The following is a 24,632-nucleotide window of genomic DNA, read 5'->3' as shown; positions in this document are numbered from 1 at the left end:
TAGGATGAACATATTGGTAAGTAACGACTGGCTGAGTCCATTGCCAGTTGTTGTTGGTTTTTGCAGCAATGTCTGGCTGCTGAGTTTCTCCCAAGTCCCCCCCCCACCCGTTCCAAAAGAACTTGCAGCATTTAATACTAAATTCCCTCAGACCCTGTTAAACAAGCTGAAACAGATGGAGGTGAACCCCTATATAATCAGATGGTACCATGCATTTCTCATAGGAACACAACAGCAGGTGAAAGTCAACTCAACTCTCTCTAACGTACAGGTTATAAGTACTGGAGCTCCTCCAGGCTGCGTAAGCTCCCCTCTTCTTTTCACGTTATATACAAATGATAGAAGAATCCAGTGCACAAACAACAACATTATCAAGTTTTCTGATGATTCAGCCACACTCAGTGTACTGACAAAAGATTCAGATATTGCTATGTATAAGTCAGAGAGAGGAGAGGTTGTGCAGTGGTGTGTGGGGCACAACCTGATGTTAAATGTCAAAAAAATTAAAGAAATGGTCTGTGATCTCAGATTTGTTGCTGATCACAGCCCAGTTTTAATCAATGGTGAAAGAGTTCAGAAGGTAACAACATGCAATTATTTAAGTAATCACTTTGATTCTCAATTACAATGGGCTCATCAAGTGGAGTATGTTTGTTTACAGTCAGCGTTGCATTTTCTGCAAAGGCTCAGGGTCCATGGAGTGGATAAAGGTATTATGTTATTGTTCTAAAGGGTAACCATCGAATCTATTATTCATTATGGCATCAAAACATGGTTTGGTAACCTGTCCGTTACACTCAAATCACAACTCCAAAACCTGATCAGAAGGGCTGGAAAAATAATTGGCTTGTTGCCCCCATCCTCTCTCCAGGAGATATTTGAGGAGACAGTGAAGAAGCAGGGCCTTAAAATCACGTGTGACCCAAACCACGTCCTTCACAAAGAGTATGAGCTGATGCCTTCGGGCAGAAGGTTACCAATTATAAATTTTCTGTGGTTCCACTATCAGTCAAACTACTGAACAATAAAAGATGAAGTGTATGTGCGTGCAATATTTTGGTGTAGGGCATCATGCAATAGTTGGGGCAGCTGTGACTCAGGAGGTAGAGTGGATCATCCACTAATCAGACGATCGGCAGTTTGATTCCCGGCTCCTCCAGTCAGCATGTCAAAATGCCTTGGGCAAGATCCTGAACCCCAAACTGCTCCTTATGGCTGTGCCATCAGTGTGTGAGTGGGTGTGAATGCATTAGATTCTCCTCCTGATGAGCAGGTTGGCACCTTGCATGGTAGCCATCAGTGGCATCAGTATATGAATTTGTGTGTGAATGGGTGAATGGTGACATGAGGTGAAGCGCTTTGAGTGGTCAGAAGACTAGAAAGGCGCTGTGTAAGTGCAGTCCATTTACCATTTACCATTTGGTGTGTATGTTCTGGTGTATATGGATCTGTGTGTGATACTGCATGTTAACTGTAGTTACGGATATATTGTGTGTATATGGAGAGGTTGTGTGCTGCTGGGTCACCTGTGTTCTCTCGAATGCCCAGGACAAATTTCTCCTAAGAGAGACAATAAAGGCTAATCTTATCTTATCTTATCAAAAGATCAAAATGCACTGTGATGAAGAACACACACATCATAAACATTGAGGAGGATATACAAAGTTTGTTAGATAAAGAGAATAAGAAATCAATTTTGTTAAGTTTCATTCACCCAGACACTACACAGCCAATTTTCAAGCTCCCTGGGAGAATATGGAGATCAGAGACCACAAGAATGGAGCACTGTGAGCTGTTTCACGTCAGTCATTAAATTTGTGATGCTACCCAGCAATGCTTTAATCCACCCCACTGACATCTCAGGAGTGGAAACAGACAAACTTCTTGTGAGTAGGGATTTCAACGCTCTGTGGGTGAAACTGTGGACCACCCATCCAAGGTTTGTGACTGGTTATGGTTGTGGTTCAGAAGGTCGATGGTTCCTCTTCTCCACATGTCAAAGTGTCTTTGGCAGTGTTGGGCAGGTCGGTATGCTTGCTCTTTTATCAGGATTAATGGAGGGTTGATATCAGTGTGGGGTGACAGGTGCTCCAGAGGTGGAGATATGCGACTCGCAGTAATTGGAAAGTTGCTTAGCTGGCTTGCTAATGTTAGCCACAGGTACAGCTACATTCAGGAGTCATCTGACACTAGTTTAGTTCAGAATTGGAGGGTGTGTGAATTGTGTAGCTGAGGTCGGGACTTCTTTCAAACTGCATCTTGCCTAGTTGTTAAACCACAAACATCTCATTATCTGTTTCTACATATTAAATGCAAAAGATGCAGCATGTGTGTAGAGGGTTTTGACTTGTTTAAAGGTAACTTTAATGGAGCCAATAGCTGAGTAACAAAGTTAAGTAATGAGTAATATAACAGGGTACTTTTACTGCTGTTTAATAAGTAATATAATAACTTTTTCAACGAGTAATATGTAATCAGTAATTAATTACAGTAACTTGCCCAACACTGGTCCTTGAGCAAGATACTGAACCCCAAATTGCTCCTGATGGTTGTGCTAGCACCTTGCATGGTAGCTTGCCACTCTCATGAATGAGCAACAGAAACATTGTAAGTAAGTACTTTGGATAAAAGCATTATATAAATGCAGCCATTTACCATACACTGCCACCATCTCGAGAAAACAACTTTCCATTCACCCTAATCGTCTATAGTCTGACATATCTTCCCTGCCTAAAGCACTTTTTCTTTCATGGTTCCCGAATATAAGAGAGATCAATTCATTCTGTTATTATTATCCTCCCAAAAATATCCAACGATATCAACTTTCAACTGTCTGAAAACTCAGAGAACAATACAAGAACCTAAATGACACCATCCTGTTCTTTAATAAAAACAGTATCATCTACAGTCCTCTCTCATCTCTCTGCTCCAGAGCTGTTAAGTGCAGCCACTTTTATGGAAAATTACACTTACAGTATTTCCTCAAAATGGCTGCATTTTTTGATAAAATGGGTCATCCTCAAACATCTTGAGGCTACTTCTTAAGAATATGGACCTGGCTTTCAATCTCTGTAAAGTTTCCAACATCTGACATCTGGTTTCCTCATCCATTAAGTAGAATGTGATATCATTTTCTCAATTACAGTTGTAAATGAAAGTGTTTTGCCTCACCCAGTCACTCTAGTTTGTTCTCTGCCCCATGACTGCGGTTGCATATCACAATGATATGACTATAAGTATAACAAGGGCCAGGACTAGGTTTCTTTGCATCATCCACATTACCAACCTCAAAATTCTAGGATTCCACAAGGCTACCAAAAGCAATACTAATCTACTGACAAACCACTTACTAAAAAGGTGTAAATGTGGTTCTTCAGAAACACAAACTAATACGTTCCTATGCGCAACCCCCAATGTTTCGCAAAGAATTCCAGTTTGCCCCACTAGCAAATTGACACAGTACCTAAACGATAAACCAGCTGCATGTCATAAGAAATTTATGTGAATTTACCCAACATCTATCTCCACACCTCCAAAAACATCACATTAAAAGTTCCATTGATGCATTTTATTTCTGTCTACTGACAAAGAGCTTGCAAGACAAGATATTGCAAGTACAACTGGATGTTTGACAAAGCAAACTTTAGCTTTATGTGGTGTATGTAAACTACATCATAGATTGTGTCTGAAGCTCCCTACACTTTTCAAAAGCTGCATTCACGGTCACTCTGGTTTTCATAAAAACAAAACAAAGTGTGTAGTGCATACTATGTAGTTTAGGAGGCTTAGAAGATTAGAGCAGTCCCCATCAAAATGTAGTTGGACCACCTGTTTAGAAAGATTCAAGCAGCATTCTCAGCAGACCTTGAGGTAGATGAGGACTCACATAAATCAGCAAACCTGGCAAACAGGTACACAATGGTTATTCTGTGCTTAGGGCCCATAAAATATTTATAATTGGATCTTTGATAATGAACAAAGTGGTACAGTTAATCAGTTTGTTGATGTGGTAATTTCTTTTGAAGGTTTGCTTATGAATTTGTTGGAACTTGAATAATGGTATATAATAAGACTGCACAGGGCGAAGCCTAAGCAAAACCATGCACACTGTGACACCACCATCCCCCTCCTCAGTGTCTGGTCGGGTGAGTTGTCTGTAACCGTACCATACATCTCAGTGACAGGAGACAGATGGCGTTTGACATAGGTCACCCATGCTGCACAATCATGAGTGCTCTCCAACTGTGGCAGCTCTAGACTTGTCCACCTATTCATTATTCATAAAGTCACTGAAAAGAGTGTAATTGCCACAAATTACCACCTACTGAAGCTTAAAGATGATGCAATTTAAGTTTTGAGACACTGAATTAATGACTCATCAAACTAAGGAAGTGCAAGCTGGCATATGGCTAATGTAGATTCAGAGAGGCCATTAAACTATTGTCATTTCACTCCATTTCATCATGAAAGGCACGGTTCATTTTAGAACTGTTCCTCCCTAATAGGAGGAAATCAGTGCAATTTTTAATATTTTTGTGACAGGGCTGTGCAAAATGTTGAAAGACATGCAGTGACAGGAGTGAAACGAGGTATTTCACCTTGACTTCATTAAAACGTGGAAAGAGTATTTTGTGATGAATACTTTGAATGTCTTTTACTGACAATGATCCTGCCTACACTGACCACAAATTCCAAAAAATGTTCATGTTCAAGGTTTTCCTTCTGTTTAATAATGTAGAAATAAATTACAGACTGTAGAGACTCTACAATAACATTATGTGTCAAACTCATGTTGAGTTTTGAAGGAATACCTTGTTCCGTTGCCTCCATTTTCTCAAGAGTTTTACTGGATTTCTTTGGTAAGTGGGTAAATGAGTTAAATATTAGCTGACAGAGAGCAAAGCATATCAGGTTGTAGACCAGAGGCACACCAACCCGTTCTCATTCCCAGGTCATCAAATACCGCTTTGTCACATCCCTCTACGTCCCATACTAGTGCATAAGGCCCCCTTTGGCGTCTGTATGACACACACCAGGCTTTCAACCAACTCCAGTGTAAACCCATCCTCAGCAATATTAGATGCACAGAGCAACTGCTCTGGCCTTCCGTTGATTCCGATGTTACGACCACGGCACAACACTGAGCTTCAGTCCCATTGGAGAACCAAGGTCCAGCCATCCAGAAGTATTTTCCTCACCCTCAATTTCCATGTTAAGGTTTTATTTTAATGATATCCTCAACATTTCTCAACACAAAAACACAAAAGTCTTCTTGATAACTCAGCGATATGATAAGTTAATGTCATGGCCATCTAAGCATAAATAATTAAATTATGTAACAGTGGAGGTTGAATGCAATGTACAATGTAAAGTCCAGTTTGATTAAATATATGACAGTGCAGGGATCTAATGAGGGATGTGAAACATAAAGTCCAGTTTGATAACCCCATCTTCATCCCGTTTATGTGGCCGTGGTACAAGATTTGATGCAATTTGGAAATGCAGGTTAGGGTTATTGTGTTGCAGGCGGATGTGGCGCATTCAACCACTTTTTTGGGTTGTCTGCTGTCAGTGGGCTTCGTTGCATTTCAAATTGCCACTGTTCAGCCACAACCCAAATCCCAACACCACTATCTCTGTTAAGAAAAGGCATCTGATAGCCTGTGATTGTAAAATGGAAAGTTGTTCATTTAATTTTAATTTCAAAGAATATGTTGCTGAGGATCTTTAATATAAACTCATCTTTCTTAAAACATAGAGTCTTCCTCAATTAACAGTGAGCCACATCATCCAATAAAGCACCCCAGTGTTGTGTGTGTCTTTGTGTGTGCGTTTGTGTGTGTGTGTTGAAGGAGGGACTCCATGAGCACACACAAAATCTTAATCAGTTTGAAATAAATTCAGTAATTAAGGTTTTGTAACAGATAACGTAAAGCGGACTGGCTTTGTCTCCATCAACTCAATGGTGGCTGGGGATCATGGGTAATGTAGACAAAAAAAACAACTGATTTCTCAAAATCGAAGGAGAAATAATTAAAACTGTTGGCCATAATGTTAAGTTATCATAATGAGGCGTTATCAGGCAGACTTTCGTGTTTTTGTATCAAAAAATGTTGAGGATATCATTAAAAGAAAACCTTAACATGGAAATTGACAGTCAGGAAAATACTTCCAGATGGCCTGTCCTTGGTTCTCCAATTGGACTGAAGCTCACAGCATCGTATAGTACTACGGTCGGGTTAACATCAGAATCAACGGAGGGCTGGAGCAGTTGCTCTGAGTGTCTAATATTGCCGCAGATGGGTTTACATTGGAGTTAGTTAAAAGCCTGGTGCGTCTCATACAGCAACAAAGTGCATCTGCATGAGATGCAGAGGGACCTGACAAAGTGTTTGAACTGGGAATGAGAACGGGTTAGGCACACATATTGGTGACAGTACCTCTCAACAATCAACATAGAGGCCTACCTTCAATGATACTTTTATGTCGCCACTACTGGTCTTTTCAAATGATGTGGAAACAATGAGCTTTTCCATAATTTCACGGCAACCTTATGGCACCTGCCAGCATTAGCAGACTGTGCCTTGTGATTGTGCCTGGTAAGCGTTTCAGCACTGGCTTTGCTCATGTTTTTACAATGAAGGGAAATGAAAACAGCTGAATCTGGATCTGATAATGGCCTGTACAGCTGCTAAAGGGGGCAAATGAGTGAATGGGAGATAACAGCCTATAGCCACCAGAAGACCAATTTAAGAGTTGCGGCAAGATACAAGGGGATTGTGACTATGGCAGGCCTTTTGTTCCCAACCTTCAATGCAGCGAGGGCTCCATTCTCTCTCGGTCTGAGGCCCATTCCCTCCATCAACAGCACGGATAAGTGCTGGTCCCACAGAGAGATGAAGGAAGAAACAGATTAGAGAGAACATCTGATGCACAGAAACACCAGCGGCTCCCCCAGGACAGAAAAAGACGGGTTTAATGTCAGCCCTGCACCCCATCACTCTCACAAAGGAACTCTGTCCACCATTACAATGAAAGAGGATAGCCAAGCAGGAGTATAAGACTGGCTGCACATAATTATTGTTAAGTTTGTGCAAAAACATTTGATTTATGTGGAGAATTTACATTTTTAAAAAATGGCATTATAAGATATTCCATAATCTTTTTCCATAATTCTTTTTTCACTAAATTGTAGCACACATTCATGTTAATTAACTATGTTAATCTGTGAGATTCAATTAAATGTTGATGAGTCCACCTTTCTATACACAGAACAATACTCTCTGCTGTTAAGGACACAGTTTGGGATTTCAATGTAATTTATCCCTTAACAATGTTGGGAACAGTGTCGGTTACTTGAAAAATGTAATCAATTACTCATTAGATATTAGACATTACTAATTACTCAACAACAAATGTAATTAGTTACATTACTTGTTACCTTATTTTTGTTAGTCAGCCCAGCTCTATCAAAGATGGCTTTACACATCTCCGCACAGACACACGACACATTTTCTGTATTTAACAATCTGTAGAAATAGAAAAGAGAAAGATCTCTCACGAGTGACAAGAATGCTATCACCAGATTTTAATCTGACCAAACAGGGTATGACATTTCAGTTTGTCAGGGGAAAAAAGTTTAGGTTTATATGACTGGATTTTTTTCAAAAAGTGTTTTCCTTGAGCAGCTTTAAGATAGCCGTGCAAACCTACTTGTAGCTATTACATTGTAACTCTTGAAGCTCATACTATATGACCTAGATGTTAAAGATGCAAAATGATGCATGATACTGGAAATTACATCTATCTCGAGCAAAAGCATAGTTAGTCTGCAGGTGTCATGATGAATAAAAAATACCTCAATGACAACATAAAAGTGAGGCATATTCACAGCAAAACTTCGAGAAAAAAAGGGGTGAAAAAGCTCCATGAATAGTGTACACCAATTAAGTGTCAAGCCTGCATCTCAGCCAGTCATTATCGAGCCCCTCACAAGTTTCAGACAGTCCATACACATTATCGGGAATGGCACGTAATCTTCCATTTATCAGGTAGTCACCTCTTGTTGCAAGCCTAGCAAAAACTTCAGCACTCCTACTGACTATCTCCTTTGGACAAAACTGGAGCAATAATTCATCTTCACGGCATTTAAAAGAATCGCATTCCATTAATCATCTTTAGTAGAAGTTTTTATCCCTTGTGTGAGGATGGTCTAGCTAGAGTGACTTGTGAGGTGATAGGAGGCAAACGCAGACTTGTTGAATGACTAAAAGAAGCAGATTTATTTTTACCGTGCAACAAAGAAACACATAACTTCAAATATATGAAAAGAAAAACAATTAAATCACACTTGGCTTAACTCAGGAAACTCAGACATCCTTCTCTCTCCTCTTTTTTCTCTGTCTTCTTCCCCTTTGTGTTCATTGGTGGATGAACCAACAAACCAATGTAAAAGGTGCATACCTACACCTCCTGTATCAGTGTGTGTAGATTCATGACATTAAATCTTACAATTTGTAATTTCATTTAGCAGACACTTTTATCCAAAGCGACATACACCTGAGAGTTGATACAACACATGCAAGGATCTAGTCAGGAGAGAACAACGCGAGTAAGTGCCATAAAGCTAAGTTCGAGTCTGATAGGATGTATGTGCCAATAGGCAGTGCACAGAGGCAGTGCATGAAGTGCATAGAAGCAGATTTTTTTTTTTCAGTCCATCAAGTGCTGAAGTGTTGGCAAAAGAGCTTGGTCTTTAGTCTTTTCTTAAAGATGGAGAGGGACTCTGTAGATCGAATGGAGTTTGGTAAGTCGTTCCACCACCGGAGGAACAACAGAAGAGAAGAGTGGGGTGACATGCAGGTTTCCTATCACTTGCCACTGTGAACACAGCCATGCCACTGTGTTCTGGATCATCTGCAGAGGTCTGAACATACATGGGAGGCATGCCAGTAAAGAGTTTCAGGAGTCAGTGTGTGATATTACGAGAGCTTGTACCAGGAGAGCCTGCTGCATGGTCAGACAGGTAGGGTCCGATCATCCTGATGTTGTATAGGGCAAATCGACATGACTGAGCAATGAGTAACCTGAGTAAATGTTAGTTGGTCATCGATCATGACACCCAAGTTTCAGGCTGACTTTGTGTGCATGAGTTGGGTTGATTCAAGCTGGATACTGATCTGTTGTTGAATAGAGGGGCTGGCTGGGAAGACAAGGAGCTTGGTTTTAGAGAGGTTAAGTTGAAGGTGGCATTCTTTCATCCATGCCGAGACATTGGCAAGGCATGACGAGATCCGAGCCGAGACTGTGTGGTCTTCCAGCGGGGACAATAGGAAGAGCTGGGTATCATCAGCATAGCAATGGTGTGACAAACCATGGGAGCAGATGATTGCACCAAGTGAGGTGGTGTATATTGAGAAGAGAAGGGGACCAAGCACTGACCTTTGAGGAATCCTTGTGGATAAGCTGTGTTGTTTGGACGCTTCTCCCCTCCAAGATACTCTAAAAGATCTCCCTGAGAGGTAGGACAAGAACCAGAGGAGGGCAGATCCTGAGATGCCAAGCTCAGTGAGTTTAGAGAGGAGGATTTGGTTGTTAACTGTGTCAAAGGCAGCTGACAGCTCTAGCAGCAATAGAGCTGAGGATTGACCAGCAGCTCTAACTGACCTCAGTGATTCCATCACTGACAGGATTGCAGTCTCGATAGAGTGACCCTGCTTAAAGCCAGACTGATTCGGATTGTAAAAGTTTTTATCAGAAAGGAATTCAGAGACTTGGTTAAAGACTGTGCACTCAAATGTTTTTGATGGGAAGGGCATGAGTGAAACCGGTCTGTAGTTTTCAGGCTGGGCTGGGTGGGGTGTAGGTTTTTTGAGCAGTGGGGTGCCCCAAGCTTGCTAAATCACCTAAATTCTGATTGGTTTAAAAAAGAAATACACCCTATTTCCTAATCCCGTCTCAATAATGTAGCCTATCAACCCCCTTCTGATTTACTTGAAGTCTTGACCTGTACTTAGTAATACACTCCATTCCTGCCTCTTGTACTATGGCTCTTGGTGTCTCCCTCTCTGAATTATGTGCATAATAATGCACTGTTGTAATCAATATGTAAAATCAATATGTAAAGTGGAGTACATGCACTTCAACATTCGCAACAGATGGCAATACAACTGTTTTATCACAGCCTGGATTATCAGAACTAAAGGAAAACTGAGTTATCACCTCGTGCTCTCCTCTTCCCATGACTTTCCCCCTTTCACCTCCAACCACACTTTAAGAAGTATTTACCTGCATCAACATTTAAAAATATAAATCCTTCTAATTTATTTTTAACAGCACCAGCACACCTGTTTCACTTGACATTTGCCTAAGTGTAGGAGCAAAACGAGCATGACAGATAGAAAATCAGTTTGAAATAAAATAGAGCTAATTTCAACATTGTACCTCAATCCATCCATCCATTCATGGCTTGGAGCCCAGCTCACATTGGGTGAGGGACAGGGTACACTCTGGAGAGCTGGCCAGTCTATCACAAGGCTGACACAGAGAAACAACTATTTATACTCACAATCACACTTACATTTTCACCAATTTCACCAATTTACCTAACCCATAAGACTGTTCTCCCAAGGAAAATAACAGAATCAATTGTTTTAGCAAGTACCCCAAAAGCATGTTTACATATGAGACAAAGCCCTGATAAAGCAGCTGTAGTAGTTCTGACTGGAGCAAAGAAGACCTTATTATAGGCTCCATTTACACCTAGTATTAACATGTGATCTGTATCTGGATACATTATCTGGATAATGATATACAAATCATGGGTCTTTGCACTTATTCCTGGTATTACAATGCGTTCTCATTTTCTCAGTTGTGCCTGCATTGTGATAAGATCTCAAAGAAACTGCTGCCACAAACAGTCATGATTCATGTCTAAATCATTTTTTGCAAGGGAAGACTTCTAGCTGCTGCTACAGTTTTATGCAAAAGTTAGGGCACAAATAACATACTTTGGTGTTTTTTTTAATTGAAAAGATGTAAACACAGCCTCTCTGGGATATGGAACATAAAACACAATATTTTCAGCGAACATTAATACATAGTTACCTTTTATGTCATAAATTGTGAACAAAATAAAAAATGTTTGGGCACTCTACATAGTCAGTACTTAGTAACACCCCCTCTGGCAGATATCACAGCTTTCAAACACTTTTTGTAGCCGGCTAAAAGTCTTTCAGTTCCCCTATTTGGGATTTTCTCCCATTCTGCCTTGCAAAAGGCATGTAGTTTTGCAATATTCTTGGGCTGTCTTGCATGCACAGCTCTTTTAAGATCTATCCACAGATTTTCAGTTATGTTTAAGTCGAGGGCCATTCCAAAACCTTCAGCTTGTGTCTCTTGAGGTAGTCCATGGTGGATTTTGAGGGATGTTTAGCTTCAGTTTTTTTACAGTGTGATGTTTGCTTCCAGAATTTGCTGGTATTTAGTGGAATCCATTCTTCCTTCCACTTGTGAAATATTTCCTTTGCCACTGGCCACAACCCCAAACCATGATAGATCCACCCCCATGCTTAACAGTTGGCAAGGTGTTCTTTTTATGAATGCTGCTCCTGTTTTTCTCCAAACATACAGTATATGTCAATGCCACTTATAGTTATGATATCCATTTTTTCTCCTTAACCTTTGCTTGCAGGTTTGAAAAAAAAGGTGAAAATTACAGCAGCAAACAAGCACAATTCGGAGAGCAGCGAGATGTTTTGTGCACAGCTTGTCAGTACAAATGCCATTTCATTAGGAGGAGAAGGTCAGTTGTATCCATCACCTTTGTTGAGATAAATGAACAATTGTGTGGCAGCTAAAAGATCATCAATTGATGAAAGACTAACATTGATCTACAGAAATACGCCAAAACATTTTAGTGCCTAAAAAACTTAACAAAATCAGCCTCTGAGGCATAGCCATAAAATGCTAAGCCTTTAATTAGCATGTTAAATGAATGCAATTCTCAACTATTATACATAATTACCAGGTGTCTGAGATAAGGGCAGATTATTAATTTGTTTATCTGTATTAATTAGCACAGGGGTGACCTATGAAGAGTTGTGTTTATAATATTGCATATGTAGACTACTAAGAGGAATTTAAAAGTATAGCTCTCTTGCTCAATATTTAATGACAGTTTGCTTTAATAATAAACTTCTGAATTCACTGTTTTGTTCCCACATTCAGAGGAAGACACCCAGTTTATTCTGAGCGCTAACATCCAATAAATATGTAAAAGATAAATATACTGTATTTTCTCTCCAGGTATGCTCTTTACCCTAAACAAAGCTGACACAGACACAGGCCAGTGTGAAATCTCTGAGGGAAGTCTGGTTGGGGAGAGTTGTCCCCCCAGTCAATGCTTGAATAATGCATGAAGGATCTGGAGACATCACTTAGAGATGCTGCCAATATCAGCTGGGGCCCTGCCCACCCCTGTGGCTGCTGCCCTTTACCACAACCTTTAAGAGGGTGGATTCCCTTAATGCAGACGCAATTGTTTTCTAAAATACCCAAATGATAAGATAAAAATAAGCCATTCAGTTTTCACAATAAGGAGCATGGGTTTGCATTTGATGAGGGGCACTGGGGATCATTTCCTTAGCAATAAAAGAAGGATGAAGTGGTATTCCAGTTGTATCTGTCTCATCTGTCTTTTCTATGTTTGGTTTTACACAAACAAATAAAGAAAATGTTTTGTTTGTTTTTTGTTTTTTTTTTGTTTTTTGGTTGTTGTTTTTCTGGCTCCTTGGTTTTGATGTTTTGAGTATTATTCCTATCAGTTATGATTTAATTTACTCACTAACATAACTGCTGCAACCCAGCCCCATCAGTGCTTTGTTCCAATGAGTAAAATGTTTTATTCTTACACACAAGTCAAAGGCATGAGATTAGATTATGATTGAAGATTATGAAGATTATGGCTGAGCATATGAAGTACATGACTTTGACACTGGAGACCAGGGTTTGCTCCCCATGGGCCATGTGTGGTTAAGGTTAGATAACTAAAATTCTTGGTTAGGAAAAGATTGTGATTTTGGTTAAATATTGTGTGTGTGTCATCATGCTTACATTTCCATAAGCAAATATTTTAAGGTAAATGAAACATGTTGACAATGATATTTTGAAAATATGTACAGTATATTAACATTTTGTCATTATGCTGATAGAGGACATAATAGTCAATGCAAATAAGTTGTGTATGGGCATATTATTAAGAGACATGTTTGATCTGGAAGCAGGTTTACTGTTACTTTGCTGACTTTTTACACCAGTCCATGTTTCTGATTTGAGGGGGCTCCAGGTTTTACTACTTTATCCAGACAACTCAGTAAACCTGCTTTTTGGAGCAGGCTTCAGGACACACATTGATATCTCTAGAAAGTAGTCCAATAGAGGAGGGAATATGAATGCTCATATAATCAGATAAATCCCATGTTACTTTTAATCATTGTCCATTTATTTAAACCAAGTTATTTGAAAGTGAGAGCAGTAATCACCTATCATAAGATATAGGACTAGCCAAAACTACACAGTATCAACACTATAAAAAAAACATGTTTCTTTAAAGATTTTGTAATTGGAAAAAAAACCTAACCATCTTCTTTTACAAACTCATGATGAAATAACATATTTTCATATTTTATGTGCCTGCTGATCTATGATTGGCCAATAAGCCCCCCTCCTTCTATGCCTGCAGACTTTTTTTGTGTACCAGAGCACAAATAAAGATTGTAATTACAATGCAGTAAATGAAAGAGACTTTTCTTCTTTGACTAAATAGCACCAAGAAGGCTCAATGGAAGGTTTAAATGTAGGTCAAAGAAAGAAAAAAAAGAATAAATAATAGATGATTCAAAACAGTAATAAATAAAAACACAGTGGGGTTTGACTGGACCCTTGTGAGGTATTAAGTTAATGAGTACACTATCACTACATACCATCCAATTGGATTAAAAACTACTCAGCCCTGCCTTAACACAGCAAAAAGCACCACAAAAAAATCCATCCACTAAAAAGAAGCCCATACAATTGGATTTGTAAAAGATACACTACAGCCTATTATAAATATATGTAACAAAAAACAATGGCAGCAGTTAACATTACAACAAACATTAACATTTAATGTAAAATTTTAAAAAGCATCTACCTTGCTATACTGGAACACAGACCCCCCTCTCAGTCAGAGACATGCAGGTAACTGCATCTGGAATCTGGAAAGGGCCATAGGTTAATAATGACAAAGGGGACTAAAAGCTGCTGTTACCTGAATGAAGAAAGGCTTAGGTGAGCTTTCAGCCCCTTTTTATAGACTGCCCCTTGCTTGGGTCCTAGTGCTAGACCCCTGTCACCCTCCCCTCCAGTCATGTAATTTTAAATAATGCATGTAAATTCTGCTGATGGAACAAGTTGCATTTCATAGCCCCAAAATCAAGGCAAGCCTAACTTTAAAGAGAGATTAAAAATGATGTCATAACTCTAAGTTAACATGAATGAAAAGTAAGTCTTCTGTTAAGTTAAAGCTCTTTGGGGGCTGATTCATTTTGCAAACCTGAGGAAGATTTTGCAACTCTGTGACACGCTTAAAATAAAGTTTTGACTCTTGCAAAATTACAACACTTCTCAGGTCAATAGCAGTGGTAGAGGTTTGATTTTTGGGTTGTTTGTTTTTCTGACTAATTTGCTGTTATTTTTTTTGTCACACCTTAACTGGTCAGTGACTTTGAAGAAAGCTGACTTTAAAGACAACCGTACTGTAATATATTGATGAATTGGACCTCAGTTAAAAGGCTATTCAAGAAATCAACTGGAGTCGAAAGTGATTCCAGTCTTTCAAGACATGGCAGTTATCTGAGGGTTCACTTGTTTGCCTGTTGTGTTATCATATACAGTGAGTGTACATATGACATTTTCTGAGCTAGTGGTTACAGTGACAAACAATATATTCAGCAATAACAAATGCGTTTTCATGCCACTTTCTTTAAAATTGCCCAAAATAACCAGTATTATTAACACAATTATTAACTTTACTGATAGACCTAAAAGGCTTGTAACATATAGCTTTAGTGTTCTCCTCTTGTTTGCAACTGTTCATGTTCACTATCTCATGGCATTTTAAACCAAAACTGAGTATTTATGCTTACTTACTGTGTTCCTTTCCATTCTTCAACAATGGAGAGGTTCTCACACTTTGTGTATGAATATGAGACTTTAACAGAGAAAAAGGAGTGAAAAATCCTCATAATGGAAGACTATATAACTGTAGCAAGAGGATATTTTGGCAATGTGGCTGATCATAAATATCTTACCTCTCGTTGACTTTTTTAATATGTCTACTGCATGTTATATAAATAGTAATAAGGGGTAAATACAGTAGAGAGAGTTGTAGCAATAAACCTTTATACAATATGCAAGAGCTGTTATAGGCACAACTGCACTTTGGCCTCTAGAGAAACTGAGGAAACAGGATTGACAAACCTTTGACTTGAAACAGTGTAGAAATCTGTTGTGGCATCTACATTTTACCTAACATTTTCAAATACAGGTTTGCACTTGGAGCAAAGCTGTGGCATCTCCTGGCTCTGTAAATACAGTATACCACTTTAGTGGTCAATGAAATCAATGTGCAGCTTTACCCGGTGGCTACAGAGACCACCCTATGGTAGGAAGGTCACAGGAAGGTCCCCCTTATAAGTCAATGTGTCTGTCTCTGTGTGAGTGCTTGATGAAAACTCTAACCTGCTCCACACACTCTAATCTCTGTAATAAAGTGTAGCTATACTGCATTTTCAGGGAGGCCTGCAAAAGCCAATAGCTTATTATACTGTATACTGTATTTGTAACATCGCAGCTGAATGCTAAAATATTCCTAATGAATTTATACAAACACTCAGATCCAGTCTGCCCTATTTAGCAGTTTTTCTGTCAGTCATTGATCTGAGTTTTATACACCAGCAAATGCAGTCTGCGAGATTTAATAGCTTGTAAATAGTTATGATTCTGAATCAAAGCTATATTATTTCTAGCAGAAAAATCATTCTTAAATCCACTGACACATATGAATTGCTAATGTCTACTCAGACTCATTAGCGTTACATAAAAAACTGTTGGATGAGTGCATTTACGTGTTTGTGCTAAAGAGTGTTCAAATCTGTCTTTTGGTACATCTCAACCAGCATTTTTCCCAACTGTCTCTGCCACCGTGTAGAGAAAAGTCTTTAAAAGCACAGCTAAATCATCTATATTCACATTTGCAACCCGATGGAAACTTTCCCCACTTATCTCTCTCGGAGGAGTCTGCTAGAGAGACAAACAGGGAAAGTTCAAGGTATTCTCATGTTAAAAAAACAAATCTTCACAGTGTGTTTAAGTCATCCCCAGGCTGAACAAAGTAACAGGGGAGTTTCGTGCGGAGTCAGAAAAAAGAATAGAATGCCTTTAAGCACAGTCCCTTACTTTCCTTGACAGGTGCATGTTTGTTTTCTTTTATAAGGCTGAGGCTGTTTATGGAGCTCTTTTAAAAAGAAATGAGTCCCTTACTCCCATTCTTACCACATTACCCAATCAGATTTTCTCATTGCTGCTGCACTCAAATAGTTGATTTGCTTGTCATCATCTCAGTGGATTTACTGATGTTTATTTGGGTTTTTTTGGAAGCTCAGTGGTGGTTAAGTGTGTCCAAATTGGTCCAGTTCTGTCTTTACCAGGCAGAGAGCTTCTATGACAGTTGTACTTGTTGCAGGTTTCAGTAATTTCTTCAGGTTTCAGTAATGTAGCTTTTTCCTAAATCATCGACTTCAACCCACAGCCTCCACTTTACTGCTCCAAAGGCCTGGAACCAAACAGCAGAGAGCAACATGGCAACACTGATAAGAAACCCTATTTGAGTATGGCTAGTTTTTTAAAAAAAGATGCAATTTAAACCGAGCAATATCATAATTAAGAACTGAAGTGAAAGCATAATATTTCCATCTCTTCATTTTGGTTGTTTGCCTGAATTTTTCTGTAAGGTTTAATTTTGCTTGGTGAGAGCAAATAAATATGGCATTTGCCTTTTTTTTAAGCAAATGAAGTCATTTTGACAAGTTTGATGTCAGAGCTGAGCGAAGCAGCATGGAAGATCTAACAGACTGGCGCATGCAGGTTTGACAGTTCAGCAGTGGCAGATGATTCGGCAGAGTTGAGAGGGGCGGGGGTTCATTATCTCCTAATTACACGAGATAGAGCAGAGGCTTACTGAGCTGGAGCAGGAAAACACCTGCAGTGTGTCTCCTCAGATTCCATTGCCAAGCCTGTAAAAATGGTACTAACCAAAGGATTACAGCGCATGATATTGCCAGGCACCTTTGCAGACAAGCAAACGAGAGGCTAAAACCAGAAGTGAATTGTACGGCGGTGATGGATGTCATCAGTTGTAAGTGGGAAAGTACATTCAGCTGGTTCAGTCAGTATATTGAAAAAAAACAGTCTGCTTTTTTTTTTTTTTTTTTGATTTTGTTTTGCCCCCTTTGGCCAAAACACAGTTGCTCACCAAGACCCCAAACAGCCACAATCACGGGCATGAAGTATCTGCTTTATGGTCATGATCTTTGAGGAAATGTTCATCACATCTGGTACAGAAATAGCCACAGGACACAATGAACCCTTAAAGCTTGACTAGATTGCATGCTGTATTGTTAACAAGAAAAGGTTGTTTGTTTCCAGACTATCTGTGTTAAAGTAAATAGGAAACTTTCTTTATTTATTTTCTTTTATTCTGGCAAATTTATACACCAGAGCCAGCTCCAGGCATTTGAGAGTGGCTGACACTATGACAAGGATAATATCATTTACTGGAGCTGAAAGTCTAACTCCAATGCCTGACTTTACCTGAATTATTCCTGCAGCATGCTCTCTGGTCTTAGTAAGCAACAACTGTGGCAAGCTCTTCTCCTTTCTGTTACACACACTAAATCTTTGACAAAAGGAACACAAAAGCAATCTGTGGCTGATCTGAAAAAAAAAAACAGACTCATCAGTTGTCAGTTGTAATAACAGTCACAGAAATATCTTTTTTTAAAGTCAGATCCGGTTACAATAGAGACTGTATGGTGACAGAATGATTCTTCATCCACGAGAAAGATTGGAGGAACTAAGTTAGCTGTACACAAAAGGTTTAAAATTCAATTGCAGTGTCTCCTGTGGCTCCTGTCACTGAATTGAGAGCAGCCCCTCCTCTACTTTTGCTGCATAATGAGAAGAAACTGTGCCATCTAGTGGGGGGCTGGAGAACAACACAAATTACACCGCTTTCCAATAAAAAGTGAATAAGTAGCACAAGCTGTGTGCATCCAAGCTTTGCATTTATTTACCAGCCACTTTGTGTAATGCAAATCTGTCTCTCCAAACAAATGATACAGATGACTGGTGTAATGAGGCAGGAAAACAGAACTTGATCTGAGCGTGTTATTGACCCGGACACAGATTTTGAAAATTGGAAATGGTGTGTATTCAGTTTAGTATTTAGGTGAACCTCCCTGGCTGTGCTAAGTTTACAGAGAAGCAGATGAATAAGCTTCCGGAGGGCATCTACATTCATCACAGAGAAATACTTATCGGCCACCAGTAATGCATTACCTTAATCAAACACTGATGAGTGACCTCCAGTTTTGCTGCTTTCCTCACAATGCCGCAGAGCCCAAACAGGTTTGATTGTGTTTTTTTTTTTGTTTGTTTGTTTTTTTCTTGTAATTGGAACAAAAACACATGAGATTTTATACAGAGGTATAATGCAGGGTATTGGCATCAAAACTCCTGCACTCAATAGAGGTAGAAACAATTCATTTGGTTCAATACCAGGCTAGTTCAGGGAGTGAAATTACATATCATGCCAGCGCTGTAGTGGGACATATTCTCTATTACTTAATGGAATACTGCTTTCAGGAGTAGCAGGAGTACAGAAATAGGAGAGCCACAAGTAAAGCACCAGCAGATATAGAGAAGCAAGAGAAATATAATAACGCACACTTTCTTTCTGACCTTTCCTCTCTATACATATCCACAGTGGATTTCATCCCATGAGACACTAATGGGAGACAGCAGACAGTCTTGGGCCACAAAAATAGACAGCGGACCCGGCCTGGTCGGTGCATCCAATTAGCAATCATGGCAAAGCCTCAGCCCGAGGCTAATGGAAATGTAGATAAGATCCTATGGACAAATTGAAGGTACGATATAATAAGCGACTGGCAGATGGAGACCAGGAGCCCTAAGATGCTATCTGACACGCATGCTGGCCGGCCCTTCTTCTGCTGACCAAGCATTAACAGCAGCCCTCACCCACAGAGCAAAAGGAAAGAGAGATAATTATGTCATATAATAATGAATTACACTGGCACCAGTTCAGAGAATTACAGATAGCGTTCATCAGCACACCACTTGCTTTGTATGGTTTATAATTTGGTTCAGTCAAATAAAACCCTGGCAGTGGGGAATCTATTCATATATGCTCTCCTTTTTTCCTTCACAGAAGAATGAAGAATAATCGGAGAAGGGGCAGTCTCTGGGTGCCAGCTCTTTTCCATTACAATGTCTGATTTACGCCGCTTCGGCACTCAAGTGGAGACCAAACTTTCTGCCTTGTGTGTTGTGTCTCAGTACGGCATGCATATTTCATGTTAATGCCTTTCTAATTGCATCAATGAGCAGTGAATGGAGAATTGCATGTGGCTTGTAGTGGCTGATGTGACTACATGGCAGGAGTTAAAACATGCAGTGTCCTGCTCAGCAGAGTAGATCGCTGAGACTGGCTCCCCTTGTGTAATAAAGCTCTGGGCGGTGGAGGGGGGTTCGCTCTGCATGCAACCATAGGTGATTTGTCAGTAAGGTTATGAATGTGGGAATATAAGTATGGGGGTGGATCCGTCTGTGTATGTGTGTCTGTGCATGAAGATGTTTTTCTCTGTGTTTCATCACCTAAAATTATCCTTGTGTCTTTTTTTTCTCTTTTTTTTGGTTGCTTGTAAGCAAAGAATTGATTTTCTTTTTTATTGTAGTCTGATGAAGGTTTAAGCTGTGTAAAAATGACTTAGTTGCCAGAAGAGTAAGGTGTCCTTAGATTGTGGATTTAGTCACCAAAAAAAAAACACCCTTAGGAGCCAATTTGTCTAACTCTGAATGACTGTCAGGATATTAATACAGTGTTTGTTCTGTAATGATCAGCACTGCAATCTAAAACAAGCTAATGAGTCCCTAATGGTTGAATTTCACAATACAAATAGAAACTTTTCTCTTTCTTCTGTTGAGATAAACTGCAAAGTAAGTATGCCAAATCTGTTGGTGTAAATTGAGGGTTACACCTAATAGGGGTAATTAAATAATACTAATTAAGCTTCCTAAACAAACAGCTAATTACCTAAAACTCTAGCTTCTGTGAGATAAAGCAAAGTTGCTTCATCATGAACTGCTGAGGAGAGGTGGAGAGATAACCACTTTTTCTGGTTTGATGCCGCCTGCATATTCCATACTCAGCCTTATAATTAGAGAACATCACAGAGAAGACGCAGCTAAGGCAGATATTTACCTCAAGCAGATTTTCATTTAGCCATGTCTGAGCTGCATTCAAATCTTCTCAGAGCCTCTTTGTTGCCAAGCAACATGAACCTGAGGTACTTTATGGCATTCTAGTTATGGAGTTTTCCCTTCAGGCATTGACAATTCATATCTGAGATATACCCTGACATCCCTGTCTTTTGACCTCAACAAAGTCAATCTTCAAAATTAGAATCTCAGTGTGAGATGTGCTGCTGATAACAGGGGTGCATAAACTGAGGAGGATTTCCTTTGATTCTTATACGAAAGGTATATTTTTCCTTTCTCTCCATTTAATTGGACATGTGTAGGACAAAGGAAAGAGGTTATGAAATCAAGACAAGTACAAGACTATAAAATCAGGTTGAAATATCCCAAGTGAAAAGTTAGATTCAAGATGTCTAAAGTAAGACTCATGAACAGGTTCCATAAAAGAAAACAGAAGTGTTTTGTTTTTTTTCCCTCCCTCGTCTCTGAAGATCCTGTTGCTCTCCATTGGCATGAGGATTGCCACTAAATGTACCCTCAAGGAATTTGGAAGAAAGCCAGGCTGACACAGGTGAGGTTAGTGACTGTGACTGTCTGTACGCGGAACTGTGTTGAAAAGTGACAGTTTGGCCATGACCCACTCTCACTCTCATGGGTAGAGAGATGAACCAGCGTGGGCCTCTCACATAGTTGGAAGCTGTCCAGATTAATTAGAAGACATCTGAGAATACAGAGAGCTGACTCTGGCAGCCAGCCCCCCCCTCCGCCCCACCTCCCCTCCCACAGTCTGACAGCGATGTCATTGCGAGTGGATATCTATCTGGGGATCTTGAGGAGCACGGAGGCTGCATGATTTATCAGGGATAATTTTGCTGCCTACCTGCTGAATTTGTAAACAACATTGATCAATCTGGCATAGCTTTTACAAATGGCTGCAGTTTCTAAAAATGACAGATCATTACAATAAAGGTGGAGGGGCAGGGGGGCTACTAATATGGATCATGGCCTGGAGATAAACTCGGACAGATTCTGAACAGCGTCATTGATTTCCCATGCATCACGAGGATCAACAGCACTTAGATGAACAACATAGAACCTTAAATTGGGGAGAGACTGAAAAAAAAAAGTGTTGAGAAAGACATACTGGAACAAACCACAACCACTGGGACAAAGACGGCGCATAAACCTTTTGTGATTAAACACTGCTTCACTCCACGTGTTTTACGGCACCAGCCCCGTGACAAGCGCCGAGCCCACTGTGCTTCTGCTGAATTCTCTTCTCTGCATATCAACTCCTTAATCTTTGAACGTGGCATTTTAATACTGTGTGGTGTTGAGGCGCAAACTCATAACACCGTCTGCAAAGATACAAAGGCTGATATTTTGGGTGTCTCTTATCTGCTTGAGAGAGATCATTTGCTGAAGAAATACATTTTTTCAGGCTTTGATTCAGCATAGAGAATATGATCAGACTAGGCCACATACATATGGAATAGAATAGAATAAAATAGAATTGAATAGACACTTATAAGCATGGTTTGTCTTCAACCTTCAACACAGCTGAAGAGCCTGAGAAGTAGGGCAGTGCAGTTTCTCTTGCATGCTGCCAAATGAAGTGTAATTGCCTGGGGAGCTGAAAATCAGACTCGAGGGTACAGACAGGAAGGCAAAGCTCATTCAGTACTCTGATCAGCAGGGATGACTGGCAGGTCATTGTTAGCATTCAGAAAACAAACAACTCCTGCATAAAGAGCCTCACTGCTCAACAGTGCCAACAAACAATGAGCTGGGAGTCACCAGGGACCAATGATATAAGTGTGTAGGAGTAACTAAGCGATGGGCAAGAGATTTAAGAATATTTTGATAATGGAAATGTTTGAGCTTGTAATTAGAAATTGAAAGTTATGATATTAAAATTCAGTTAATGTGGATGATCACAGAAGAATAATGGCTCTGTGTTCGTAGAGTTTAAGACAGTGTATTTAAGATTTAGCTTGTGATCTTATAAGTAGGTCAACGATGTAGAAGCATAATGAATTTATGATTCATCATTTCCATATTTGCATTGTTGTTTCCTGCATTCAGGTCAATGATTTTTATGTGGGTTGTAAAACAAAAGCTCCTTTCCTATACCTTGAGCCCCTCCCACATCATATACACCCAGCCCTATTGACTTTAAACCTGCATTAATTGATTCTTTGGCCACTTCGGAGCAGTTTACAAGCTGTCAACTGACATTACCACCTCGTAAAGTTGATTTTGCACAAATGTTTTAATATTGGAATTGCATTCTCCAGGTTGCCATAAAAATGATGAAATCAGCAATGTTGTGCACTCTCGGTTTGGCTCTGTTCTGGTCTCCACCAACTCCTGAGAAAAATATCTTGCTATTAGGCGATATGTTCACCAGCTACTCTCTAATGTTGCCTGTCATTTGGTGCTGGGCAGGTACAGTCGATTTATCTGAGCTTCTTGCAAAAAAACATCTGCCTGCTGCATGTGGAAATGAGGCTAATGAGAGCTGTGAGACTGAACCAAAACAGTAAAGCTGCAGGCTGTAAAAAGCAAAACGATGAACTGAAAGACACTGAAACGCTTCATAGAATGAAGGGAATTGCAGAGTTACGTGATAAATCTCAGTGGGTTTGTCAATACCAACACTGCTCATATTACACAGTCATTTTTTTACATTGTAGATAAAATATATTGATTAGTGCAGCTCTAAAAACGAGAATATCAAAAAAATGTTGGAGGTTGAAAAAGTAAAAATGTCAGAAATGCTGCAAATCAACATTTTGTTTTATAGGAATATGCACAAAAAACATTTGGAAGAAACATTGTAAAATGAAACAAGTTTTCCTTCAGTTACTACTATAACTTGTTATGATGAGATAAGAAAACAATTTATATTAAACTTAGAAAAATGATTCTCACAGTTAATGCCATTTATTTTTTTCCCTCACAAGCAGTGGGGTCCAAGGATTGTGATATTGTTCAGTCAGCTGGTCCATTGGTCAAATTGTCCATCCATCCGTCACCCAGCAATTTAGTTTAGAGTAAGATATATTAGCAATCTCCAGCTGGAGTGCTATTTAATTTGGTATGGGTATGCACGGTCCACACAGGACAATTTCTAATGATTATAGCGACCCGCTGACTTTTGGTCTTCAGGCCAAACTTTCCACTTGTACACTTCTCAAAATCTAATTAAATTGAAATTTAAATTTACTGAACTTTTTCAGCCAGCAAGTGTCATAAGGTGCCCCAGTTGAGTGGATGTTGTTATGGTGTGCACGGACCACTCCAGAATATTATGTGTCTATAATACTGTATCCATTTCGTATGCAAATAGACAGAAAGCTATGTTGATGCAACTGTCTCTCCTGAGCACTGCAATTCTTGACCTGCAAAAGGAAGTGCTGCATTTGTTTTACTTAGTGAGGAGGTGTGTATGCGGTGCAGCTTGGGAAGGGTGTTGAGGCAGGCTGTGTTTGAGTTCATTTAGCTTCATTAATGAGCTGAACACTGGAGAGGGGCACCATTCTACATAAATCTTAGACGTAGCTGAAAAGCTACATGGACTATAAGGAGTCCTCAGTTGCAAAAATAACCAAAAGAATCATTTTAAAAATCATTCACCAGCAGGTCTGCAGTGCTACATTCTTCCCCCAGTAAGCTGAACCTCCCTCTCTGAGTCTAGCAGCAGCTTTTTCCAACTAGTTGCCTTCCTCCTACTCAGGCAGGCTTAGCTCTCTCTGTGTGTCTGTAGCATTTGTGCAGAGACAAATAGCTTCTGTAAATTACCTAAACACACACTGCCAATAATGGCAGTGTAAGCATTGTGAGAATGATTCACTGTAGGCTAAATCAATCTGAACAATACTGTTAGTGTGGCAAACTTTTGAACAGTAAGCAGTCTACTTTTGAGCAGTGCCATTTCCCTCTCAGCACTTGTCATTCATTTCTTGACTCAACATACAGTAGCAGTGGTCCTGAGATTCTGCTTAATCAAATTTGGATTTTTTGGTTTACAT

General features: G+C 39.6%; 1 long non-coding RNA gene across 1 annotated transcript; it reads left to right on the top strand.

The window, feature by feature from the left end:
* Positions 1 to 11,530: 11,530 nt before the first annotated feature.
* Positions 11,531 to 12,700, top strand: LOC122991643. Its single transcript, XR_006405882.1, has 3 exons — positions 11,531 to 11,585; positions 11,693 to 11,803; positions 12,307 to 12,700. It is a non-coding gene; the product is annotated as an uncharacterized LOC122991643 (long non-coding RNA).
* The last annotated feature ends 11,932 nt before the right edge of the window (positions 12,701 to 24,632 follow it).

This window comes from Thunnus albacares, chromosome 11 (assembly GCF_914725855.1).
Source record: "Thunnus albacares chromosome 11, fThuAlb1.1, whole genome shotgun sequence".
Lineage (NCBI taxonomy): Eukaryota > Metazoa > Chordata > Actinopteri > Scombriformes > Scombridae > Thunnus > Thunnus albacares.
This window is presented reverse-complemented; position numbering and strand designations above follow the sequence as displayed.